This window comes from Phocoena phocoena, chromosome X (assembly GCF_963924675.1).
Source record: "Phocoena phocoena chromosome X, mPhoPho1.1, whole genome shotgun sequence".
In the NCBI taxonomy this organism is placed as follows: Eukaryota; Metazoa; Chordata; class Mammalia; order Artiodactyla; family Phocoenidae; genus Phocoena; species Phocoena phocoena.
This window is the reverse complement of record NC_089240.1, coordinates 100753933-100766202: the sequence shown is the minus strand read 5'-3', so window position 1 is coordinate 100766202 and position 12270 is coordinate 100753933. Positions and strand designations below refer to the sequence as shown.

At 45.9% G+C, this 12270-nt stretch overlaps 1 non-coding gene across 1 annotated transcript; it reads right to left on the bottom strand.

Annotated features, from left to right (window-relative positions):
• Window positions 1-975: 975 nt before the first annotated feature.
• TRNAK-UUU (transfer RNA lysine (anticodon UUU)) lies at window positions 976-1047 on the bottom strand. Its single transcript has one exon. It is a non-coding gene; the product is annotated as a tRNA-Lys (tRNA).
• Window positions 1048-12270: the final 11223 nt, after the last annotated feature.

The window sequence follows — 12270 nt, the reverse complement described above, 5'->3', positions numbered from 1 at the left end:
TACTTGCTCCATGGCATGTGGGATCTTCCCGAACCTGCCAATGCAGGGGACACGGGTTCGATCCCCAGTCCAGGGAGATCCCACGTGCCATGGAGCAACTAAGCCCGTGCGCCACAATTACTAAGCCCTCTTGCTGCAACTACTGAAGCCCATGCGCCTAGAGCCCGTGCTCCACAGCAAGAGAAGCCACTGCAATGAGAAGCCTGTGCACCACAAAGAAGAGTAGCCCCTGCTCGCCACAACTAGAGAAAGCCCGAGTACAGCAATGAAGACCCAACACAGCCAAAAATAAATAAATAAAATAAATTTATATATAGAAAAAAAATATATATATACCACCCCAGAATACGCCTCTTTGGCATATTGATTATCTTTACCTGGTTATTTTTTATTTTATTTTTTTGCGGTATGTGGGCCTCTCACTGTTGTGGCCTCTCCCGTTGCAGAGCACAGGCTCCGGACGCGCAGGCTCAGCGGCCATGGCCCACGGGCCCAGCCGCTCCGCGGCATGTGGGATCTTCCCGGACCAGGGGCACGAACCCGCGTCCCCTGCATCGGCAGGCGGACTCTCAACCACTGCGCCACCAGGGAAGCCCTCTTTTTTTTTTTGAAGTACAGTTGATTTACAGTGTAGTGTTAGTTTCTGCTGTACAGCAAAGTGATTCAGTTTATATATATACTTTCCCGTATTCTCTTCCATTACGGTTTGTCACAGGATATTGAATATAGTTCCCTGTGCTACACAGTAGGACCTCATTGTTTATCCATTCTACATATACCAGTCTGCATCTGCTAACCCCAAACTCCCACTCCATCCCTCCCCCACTCCCCTCCCCCTTGGCAACCACAAGTCTGTTCTCTATGTCTGTGAGTCTCTTTCTGTTTTATAGATATGTTCATTTGTATCAGATTTTAGTTTTAGTTTTTTGTTTGTTTGTTTCTTTTGGCAGAGCCTTGAGGCTTGTGGGATCCTAGTTCCCTGACCGGGGATTGAACCCAGGCCCCGGCAGTAAAAGCGCCAAGTCCTAACCACTGGACCGCCAGGGAATCCCCATTTGTGTCATATTTTAGGTTCGACATATAAGTGATATCATATGATATTTATCTTTCTCTGTGCAACTTACTTCACTTAGTATGATCATCTCTAGGTCCATCCATGTTGCTGCAAATGACATTATTTCATTCTTTTTTATGGCTGATATTCCATTGTGTGTGTGTATATATATGTTTCCATATAGTCTTGGCTATTGTAAGTAGTGCTGTTATGAACATAGTGCTGTTATGAACATGTATCTTTTCGAATTAGAGTTTTGTCTGGATATGTGTCCATGAGCCCACCACTCCATTTCTGTGCCCTCTTTTGCAGCAGGACTGCCTGGAATTCAAATTGTCTTCTCTGGCAGTCTCTACTTTTTACCTCCCATTGTCTCTTGAACACATTCCAATAACGTTCATACCCCACCAAGCCTCAGAATCCGCACTTGCCGAGGCAGGACCGGCTACATCATTTGCAGGGCCCAAGGCAAAGTGAATACGTGGGGCTCTGTTCAAAAGTGTATTTTTTCCCTACAGTTATCGTAACAAATTACCACATGCCGGGTGGCTTAAAAGAACAGAAATTGATTCTCTCACAGTTCTGGAAGCCGGGAGTCCAAAATCAAGGTGTCAGCAGGGTAGGTTCCTTCTGGAGGTTCTGAAAGAGAATCCATTCCTCGTGTCTCTTCTAGCTCCCAATGGCCACAGACAGCGCTTGGCGTTCCTTGGCTTATAGATGCATCACTCCAATACCTGCTTCTATCTTCACCTTCTCTGTGTGTCTTTCCCCGCTCTCCTCCCATTAGGACATCTGTTGCTAGGTTTAGGGCCCACCCTAATCCAATCTGATCTCACCTCAAGATCTTTACCTTAAGTACATCTGCAAAAACCCTTTCTCCTAATAAGGTCATATTCGGGTGGACATACCTTTTGGGAGAGGGGTCATCATCCAACCCACTGGAAAAAGTTGCTTAAGAGTTTCCAGATGGCGACAGAAGAGCATTAGACTAGCGCAAGACCCTGCTGAGAGCGGACTGTCCAACTGCACAGGTTGCGTGCCCATGAGGCGGGAGCGTGACAAGGTCATCCACGGCCTCCCTCCCTGCTGTCAAGTCCAATGGTGAGTTCTGAGTCCTCATCTTACTGGAGCTCTCCGGGCATTTGATGCAGTCCATCATTCTGTCCTCTCTTCGACCCTTGCTTCCCTTGGCTTCTGGGACAGCAAGCTCTCCTGCTTTTCCTTTGATCTCACTAGCCAGTCAGTGAATCCTCAATGCCTTCTGCTGGCTCCTCCTCTCAGCATCCTCTAGCGTCTGGAGATTGCAGAGCCACAGGGCCCTGGCTTTGGACGGCTTCTCTCTGTGCATTCCCTCCTTTGAGGGTCTCATCTGGTGTCAGGTTTTTAAATGTCCCCCCTGCTGCTCTGAACCCTCCTCTGGGTGCTAGACAGACAGATCCAGTTGCCTGCTCAACAGCTCCCCTTCGAGGTCTAATAGGCCTCCCAAACTCAACACGTCTAAACTGGAGTCCTCCCCAGCTTTCCCCGAGTCTCCTCCACGTCACTTAATGGCATCTCCAGCCTTCCAGTTGCTTGGGTGAAGACCTTCGCATCATTGTAATGCCGCACTTTTCTCTCATAACCCAACAAGTAGTCTCAGCAAAAGCTCCCCATCCCACTCAGAGGGAGGTCTCCACTTCTTGCTGTGCGTGGCTCACAAGGCCCTCTGTGATCGGGTCCTCCTCTACCTCACCCACCCCATCTCCTGCTAACTTCACCCCGACCTTCACTCCCTCATGCTGTTCTAGTCCTCCCCCACCCCACCTGCTTGTTCCTTGATTATGCCAAGCACACTCTCACCTCAGGGCCTTTGCACCTGCAGTTCCCTCTGCCTGGCGTGATCTTTCTCCATTCATTCAGGATCCTTTTGCTCCCTCACTTCATCCAATCCTGTTCAAACGTCCCTTGGTCAGGGAAGGCCTCCCTGACCACTGTGTCTAAAATGGCACCCTCTGGTCTCTCTCTCGTCCCGTCCCCTGCTTTATTTTTATCCCTTTTGCTCTGTGTCAGTCTTTCCAACTCGAATGTGAGCTCCATAGGTTTAGGGACTTGGTTTTTTCACTGCCATCACCCCCACTACTAGCACAGTGTGTCACACACACACACACACACACACACACACACACACATATTTGGCCGCGCTGCACGACATGCAGGATCTTAGTTTCCCAACCAGGGATCGAACCAGTATCCCCTGCAGTGGAAGCGCAGAGTCCTAACCACTGGACCTCCAGAGCTATTCCCGTGGCACACGTATACTGAGTCAAAGAGTGACTCAATCTGACCATGTTGCCCTCCCAGCTTAAAATCCGACAAGGCTCCTTCACACCTAGGTGCCTCTGCGCATGCTGCACTCTCTTCTCGGAAGGTGCTTCCTGCTCCTAGTCTGCCTGGAAAACTCTTATTCATCCCTTAAGACCCAACCCAGCTGTCACCAGCTTTGTGAAGCTCCCATGTCTCCAGGCAGTTAGCCAATCGTTCCTCGGTGACCCTGCAGCATCCTGTACAGGCCTCAGTTAATGTCTGAGTCTCATGCGATTTGTCTGTCTGTCTTCTCCAGTAAGCGGTGAGCTTCCTGAGGGCAGGCGCTGGGTCTTCTCATCCCTGTATCCCCAGAGTCTAGTCCAGTGCCTGCACAGCTATCAATAAGTATTTGGAAAAGGTTTGCTGTCTGAACGAATAAATGAACCAACAGATGAGGGAAGAAGGGAATAGAAAGGAGGGAAAGGGGGAACTATTTCTTTCTCAGTAGGTGCTCTCAGGGTTCCTGGGATCCCTGTTCTCCAGACTAATCCTGACATGCTGCCCCTCATCCAAAGTTTCTAGAAACAGGTGCTAACCTCTCTGCCACAGTGACTTAGTTTCCACCACCCCCAAATTAGGACCCACGATCTGACAAGTTTAAGCATGGGTTTTAGAGACAGTAAGACTGAATTCTTGAAATCTGTCACATGCAGGACCTATGGCTATTCAGGTTTATTTTCTGGTGAATGTGACCAAGAATCAGGGCTTGTGGATCTAATATATATTTGCTAGAGATTATTTGAAAATACAGGTAAGTGCAGGGAAAACCCATCCACAATCCTACATCCTAGATGCTAAACATTGTTACTATTTTGACATAACTTCCTCTGGCATGTATGTAGGCATCAACATATGTGCATGTGTGTATATGAAACATAATATATACCTGTAAGTGCATATGTAAAATACATGAATGGAATCTCCCTGCACCTTCTATTTCATACCAATGGATCATGTTGTAGCAGATGCCTGCCCACTCTCTTCATTCCATGAGTAGCTGACAGTTGGGTGTCCACACCAGACACCCCAGGAGTCCTGGCTCTGCCTAGAATCCCCATGCTGCCCCCACCTACAAGCAGGACCTCTAGATGTGCCAATGTGCCCAGAGGGCCAGGGCCAGCTGTGGGTAAATAGAGCAACGGGGGGCAGAACCAGGAGCTGGGGTGACCCTCCCACCTATTCCCCAGATCCTTCCTGTGAGGTCCAGGAGCTGAGGCAGGGGATGGAGGGAGAAGACATTTCCACAGAGATGGAAACTGGGACCCTGCTTGGAGAAATCCAGCAGTGGGGGGCTCTGCAGGCTGAACTGTCAGAATGCTGTGTTGCTCTGTTGCTTTTTCCCAGACATTTCTGGCACGTCATGCTGGATGGTGTAAGAGACACTCAGATTTTCTCCTCTATGTTAAAAAACAGGCAAAAAACCAGTAACAACAGTCTCCCTCAATCACTCTTTTTCCTTGCCTCTCCCAAGGTAACACCTTTCCTAGAGGGAAATTATGGGAATAAAAAAGATGGTTAAAGAAGATGTGATACAGGGACTTCCCTGGTGGTGCAGTGGTTGAGAATCCGCCTGCCAATGCAGGGGACATGGGTTCAATCCCTGGTCTGGGAAGATCCCACATGCCACGGAGCAACTAAGCCTGTGAAGCCACCACAATGAGAAGCCTGGGCACCACAACGAAGGGCAGCCCCCACTCTCCGCAGCTAGAGAAAGCCTGCACACAGCAACGAAGACTCAAAGCAGCCAAAAATAAATAAACAAATTAACTAAAAGATGTTGTACATATATACAATTGAATATTTCTCAGCCATGAAAAGGAACGAAATTGGGTCATTTGTAGAGGCGTGGATGGACCTAGAGAGTGTCATACAGAGTGAAGTAAGTCAGAAAGAGAAAAACAAATATCGTATATTAACACATATATGTGGAATCTAGAAAAAAGGTGCAGATGATCTTATTTGCAAAGCAGAAATAGAGACACAGACGTAGAGAACAAATGTATGGATACCAAGTGGGAAGGGGGGATAGGAGGAATTGGGAGATTGGGATTGACGCATATACACTATTGATACTATGCATAAAATAGACAACTAATAAGAACATACTGTATAGCACAGGGAACTCTACTTAAGACACTGTGGTGACCTAAATGGGAAGGAAATCCAAAAGAAGAGGGGATATATGTATATGTATAGATGACTTATTTTGCTGTACAGTAGAAACTAACACAACATTGTTAAGCAACTATACTCCAATAAAAATTAATAATAATAAAAAAAGATGGTTAGTTGTTTTGTTTAATAAAGTGGAACCTGGGGGTAAGAACTTGGCTGGACACTAGGGGGCAGCAAAGTGCTCCTATTCTTGGAGGAAGACAAGAAAGCCTTTCACATCCAGCCGGTAAGGGGAATCAATCTTTAGCCATGTGGCAATAATGGCTCAGGCACTGAATTTACAAATGACTGGCCATCACCCACTCCAGCGTCAATATTTGGAAAAGAAATAAGAGTTTAAATCTCAGCTGAGCCACTTAGGATATGCCCTTGGGCCAGTCGCAAACTATTTCAAGTTACTCATTCTTTTATTTATTTATTTATTTTTGGCTGCATTGGGTCTTCGTTGCTGCGCGCGGGCTTTCTCTAGTTGCGGTGAGCAGGGGCTACTCTTCGTTGCGATGCACGGACTTCTCATTGCGGTGGCTTCTCGTTGCAGAGCACGGGCTCTAGGTGCGCAGGCTTCAGCAGTTGTGGCGCACAGGCTCAGTAGTTGTGGTGCACGAGCTTAGTTGCTAAGTGGCATGTGGGATCTTCCCGGACCCGGGCTCCAACCCGTGTCCCCTGCATTGGCAGGCGGATTCTTAACCACTGCACCACCAGGGAAGTCCCAAGTTACTCATTCTTAAACTAGGGATACCTGCTTCCCAATATCACACCTTTTTCGTATAGTTTTCTTGATAATTAAGTGGATTAACTAAGGTAATAGATAAAATGCTTGGCATAAAGCAAGTGTTCATATGTTAAATATTATTATTACCATATAAAGAACCAAGGGAATAGTTATTTGAATACCTATTATGTGTGAAGCACTTTGAATCCTTAGAGCAATCAAGTGAGGAATGACGACAAATTAAATGAGAGATTGAATGACAGATTAGAGGTTAAAGAATATGGCCAAGGCCAAGTAGCTAGCAACAGTAATCGCAGCTAATGAGAAGCAGGCACTAATTATGCGCCAGGCACTCACTGTTCTAAGTTGCATGAATTATCTCACTTCTTACAGAAGTCCTCTGGAGTGGGTACTATGATTATGCCCATTTGTCAGAAAGGGAAACTGAGGCACGACAAGTAACTGACCCAAAGTCACTGCTTTTCCCTAAGGTTGGCTCTGTCTTCTTGATCTCCAATTCCCAAGTAAACCCTTATGAAATAATCATCAACGGGTATTTATTGTATGCCAACTATTTACGAGACATCGTTGTTGAGCACAGTGAAGACTTGCACTGTTACTGAGGGACATAAAGGAAGACCTGAATGTTTGGAGGGATGCACCATGTTCAGGAATGGAAAGACTCAATATCATAAAGATGTCAGTTCTGGCATACAGAATTCATAGTTACGAGATAATAAAAAATATAAGTATTGGGCTTTGACCCGGTTGCTGGCACAGAGCTTCTGCAACTCTGTAGTTTCCTAAGTGACGAGAGCAGTAGGAGCACCTTTTGTTCCAATATTTGGTTTTTAACCCTGGTTTCTGACACAGGGCTCCTGAAACCCTTGTAATTACCTGGGTGGTAGGAGTGTCTTTTGTTTTCATGAGGCGACTCTGGGTGGGCTCCTGGATGGCTCCTACATGGGGGCTGGTCACCAGAAAGACCGAGCCATGATTAGAAGCTTGGGATTTTCAGCCCTTGTCCCCCATTCTCTTGAAGAGGGAGAAAGGCTGAAAATGGAATTCATGTTCAATCATGACTATGTGATGGAGCCTCCACGAAATCCCAATCGTATGGGCTTCGGAGAGCATCCACATCGGTGAAGAGCTGGAGATGCCGGGAAAGTAGTGCACCTGAAGAGGGCATGGAAGCTCCACCCCCTTCCCACAGAACTCGCCCTGTGCATCTCTTGCATCTGGGTGTTCATCTGTATCCTTATCATATCCTTTAATAAAACTGGCAAATGTAAGGAAGTGTTTCTCTGAGTTGTATGATGAGCTGTTCTAGCAGATTAATTGAACCTGAGGAGGGGGTCATGTGAACCTCTGATTTATAGCCGATTGGTCAGAAGCATAGGTGACCTGAACTTGCAGTTAGCATCTGAAGTCGGGGTGGGGGGCATCTTTTGATACTGAACCCTTAACCTGTGGGATCTGACACGATCAAATTGTAACAGAACTGATGTGAGGGAGTTCCTTGGTGGCCTAGTGGTTAGAATTATCTGGGCTTTCACTGCCATAGCCTGGTCTGGGAACTGAGATCCCACAAGCCACCTGGCATGGCCAAAAAAAAAAAAAAAAAAAAGAATTGATTTGAATTCTCAGTCACCCTGCTGGTGTCCAAGAATTGCTTGTGGGTGTGGGGAAGCACCACCCCACACACACATTGGATTTGTGTCCAGAACTGAAATAATAGCTAATGAGGGTTTAAAAAAATGTGCCAGACTGTAAATACTGTTTTGCAATATTTTTTCGTTTAACATTATATCTGAGTTCACTCCCTTTCAGTGCACATACAGATACACATACAGAGTCAGTGCTTTAGAAGGATGTATGTCAAACACTGGTAACCTCTAGGGATGAGATTAGGTTTGGAGATGACTGATGAAAGGGAACTTTTACTTTATTCTTTTGTTTTTGTTTTCTTTTTAAAATAAGAGTGGAGGGGCTTCCCTGGTGGCGCAGTGGTTGAGAGTCCGCCTGCTGATGCAGGGGACACAGGTTCGTGTCCCGGTCCGGGAAGATCCCACATGCCACGGAGCAACTAAGCCCATGTGCCACAACTACTGAGCCTGTGCTCTAGAGCCCGCGAGCCACAACTACTGAAGCCCGCATGCCTAGAGCCTGTGCTCCGCAACAAGAGAAGCCACCGTGATGAGAAGCCCGTTCACCACAACAAAGACCCAGAGCAGCCAAAAAAATAAAAATAAATAGAAGACATTTAAAAAAAAAAAGAATGGATTCATGTAGGATGGACCTAGAGATTATCATGCTGAGTGAAGTAAATCAGACAAAGACAAATATCATATGATATCGCTTATATGTGGAATCTTTAAAAAAAGGCTACAAATGAACCTATCTACAAAACAGAAACAGAGTCACAGATGTAGAAAGCACACTTATGGTTACCAAGGGGGAAGGGGGAGGAGGGATAAATTGGGAGATTGGGATTGACATATACACAATACTATATATAAAATAGATCACTAATAAGGACCTACTGTATAGCACAGGGAAATCTACTCAATACTCTGTAATGACATATATGGGAAAAGAATCTAAAAGAGAGTGGATATATGTATATGTATAACTGATTCACTTTGCTGTACAGCAGAAACTAACACAACAGTGTAAATCAACTATACTCCAATAAAACTTAATTTAAAAGAAAAAAAAGAATGGATTCATGTGTTACTTGTGCCATTAATAATAAATTTACATTTATAATATAATGGTACAATCTTAGTGAATGGGAATTGGAATCAAAAGTGTTTGCTGTCCTTCTTAGAATGTTCTAAAATGTCAAGGCAGTTGTTTGTGTTTAACTGTGAACAAATAAAAATTTATTGTTTTGCACTAAAAAAAAAAAGGATGACTCCTATGATTCTGATCTGTGTGATAGGCTAAATGGTGGTGCCATTCTCTGAGAGGTGGAACACTGATGAAAATCAGGTTGAGGGTCAAGAGCAGGGAGGAGATGATGTATTTGTTCTTGAATTTGTTGAGTCTGTTTCTTTTGAAATATCTAAGTGGCAATGCCAGACGGGCACCTGCATACATGAGGCTGGAGCTGGACAGTTTGGGCTAGAGGTGCAAATATGTACTATATTGGATATTGTCCTTAACAATATTTTTTAATAGTCAGCAGAAAAGCATTTTACATGACTCTTTATTGTAATGATCAAAAGTGGAAGATATATGGGCTTCCCTGGTGGCGCAGTGGATGAGAGTCCGCCTGCCGATGCAGGGGACACGGGTTCGTGCCCCGGTCTGGGAAGATCCCACATGCCGTGGAGCGGCTGGGCCCGTGAGCCATGGCCGCTGAGCCTGCGCATCCGGAGTCTGTGCTCCGCAACGGGAGAGGCCACAACAGTGAGAGGCCCGCGTACCGCAAAAAAAAAAAAAAAAAAAAGTGGAAGGTATAGCATTAGAAGTAAAACTCAGGGAAAGTGATCCTGCAAAGGTGACCAAATACACGGGTTTCAAGTGCTCTAATTTGACTGAAGAAGAGGACTTAGAGTACCCAGGAGAGTGAATGGACATCCAAGGTGTCTGACATGAAGCTTGCAGACCCAAACATGGCCTGGGAAAGGGGAGTTGTTGTTTGTGCCTGCCTGAGATTTTTAGATAAATTAACTAATCTAATTTACTTAATAACTAATACTTAATGGCTTTTATTATATGTCAGTACTGTTCTAAGCGTTTTATAAATTTTAACATACTTCATCCTCATAATAACCCCGTAACATAGGTAATCTTATTATCATCACCTGAATTTTACAGGGAAAGAAGAAATTGGGGCACAAAGAGGTTAAGCATTTTGCCTAGGACATATAGCTAGCAAGAGACATACTGAGATTTAAACCTAAAGGGTCTGGCCCCGAGGTCCATGCTTTTTTTAAATTTATTTATTTTGGCTGTGTTGGGTCTTCGTTGCAGCATGCGGACTTCTTAGTTGCCACATGTGGTATCTAATTCCCCGACCAGGAGTCGAACCCGTGCTCCCACTGGACTGGGAGGGAAGTCCCCATGCTATTTTTTTAAGGCCAACGCACATGAATTAGGAGGTCCCAACCAGCTTTTTAAAAGGACTTTAAAAAGTTCTAAACATGGAAAAGTTCACTTGTTATACATGGAGCGCCTGCTTTGAAAGGTAAATAAGATTTAAACAATGTATTCAAGCCAAGAGAAATTTGGTGGGCCCAGCTGTCATTGCCTCATACCTCATGCCATGAATTTTGCAGGTCCAGTTTACCACATGATGGGATGGAGAAAGCAATGAAGATTATGAATTTCCTCTGTGCTCACGCCTTTAATCACGAGCAGTTTATGAGCTATTTAGAAGAGATTGATCCCAAGTATGCAGATTTACTGAGCTGCCATCTCCAATCAAGGACTTTTTGGAATGAGTCCCCAAATCCAATTTGTTAGACCTCCAGTGATTCACAAGATTATATTTTCTTATGGATGTGACAAGACATCTGAGCACATTGCACTTGAAACTGCAGGGGACAAACAAAAGCTCTGTTGATTTGTTCAAGGAAATGCAGACTCCAACTGGACATGTGGATTGGGCAGATGGTGACTGGAAATCCCTCATTTTCCATCGCCGAGCCTTCTTGAGTTCAATGCATTCATAGATTTTGAAGAGTTCTGCACTATATTGGTGGAAATAAGTCACAATCGTGCGAAGATCCCTTCCCTGGGTGCAAGGGGAGGGGTGCAGAGGAGAGTTTAGACCACAGGATCCTGAGAGCCCAGGACTGGAGGAAGGAGCCTCTTACCTTAGGCCAGATACGCAGAGTCAGGACTCTGTAAGCCAAAACAGCAAGAGCAATAACAGCAGGGTCAGAGCCAGCTTCCAGGCCTGGGCCATGCTTGGCCGGTGCCAGGAATTGTTGATTGTCCTGTATTTCGTGTAGCCTGGTAGGATGCAGAGGGCCCAGGGGAGTTTAAGGCACAGTGGTGAGGTGGTCAGAAGAGGTTGATAGGTTTTATTTTTCTCTAGTATAATAGGTTTTTTTCCTGGCCAATGCCACGCAGCATGAGGGATCCCAGTTCCCTGATCAGGGATCAAACCCACGCCCCCTACAGTGGAAGCACGGAGTCTTAACCACTGGACCGCCAAGGAAGTCCCTCTAGTATAATAGTTTTTGTTTTCTGGGTTTTTTTTGTGGTACGCGGGCCTCTCACTGTTGTGGCCTCTCCTGTTGCGGAGCACAGGCTCCGGACGCGCAGGCTCAGCGGCCATGGCTCGCGGGCCCAGCCGCTCCGCGGCATGTGGGATCTTCCCAGACCGGGGCACGAACCCGTGTCCTCTGCATCGGCAGGCAGATAAAATAAATTTTATTTATTTATTTATTTATGGCTGCATTGGGTCTTCGTTGCTGCGCGCAGGCTTTCTCTAGTTGTGGCGAGCGGGGGCTACTCTTTGTTGCGGTGCGCAGGCTTCTCATTGCAGTGGCTTCTCTTGTTGCCGAGCACGGGGTCTAGGCGCACGAGCTTCAGTAGTTGTGGCACGCGGGCTCTAGAGTGCAGGCTCAGTAGTTGTGGCACACGGGCTTAGTTGCTCCGCAGCATGTGGGATCTTCCTTGACCAGGGCTCAAACCCATGTCCCCTGCACTGGCAGGCAGATTCTTAACCACTGCGCCACCCTGGAAGCCCCAAAATATACTTTAAAAGACATTTTTATGACTGTCTTGGGAGTACAGGCAGTATTAGGTTGTCATTTATTCGTTTATACTTTGCTTACAACTAAATTATCAAACCCACTACTAGTGTGTGTCAACGCTCAGCTCAGTGAACTGGATTCACCCAGAAGTTTGCAGGTGAACATTATCCCAACGTCTTAGGTTGGATGGCCAAGCTCTAGACAAGGTAAGTAAGGTCCTCCTGATGCAGCTGAGGGTGTGTTCTCTTTCTTAAAACTGCCAAAATTGAAGC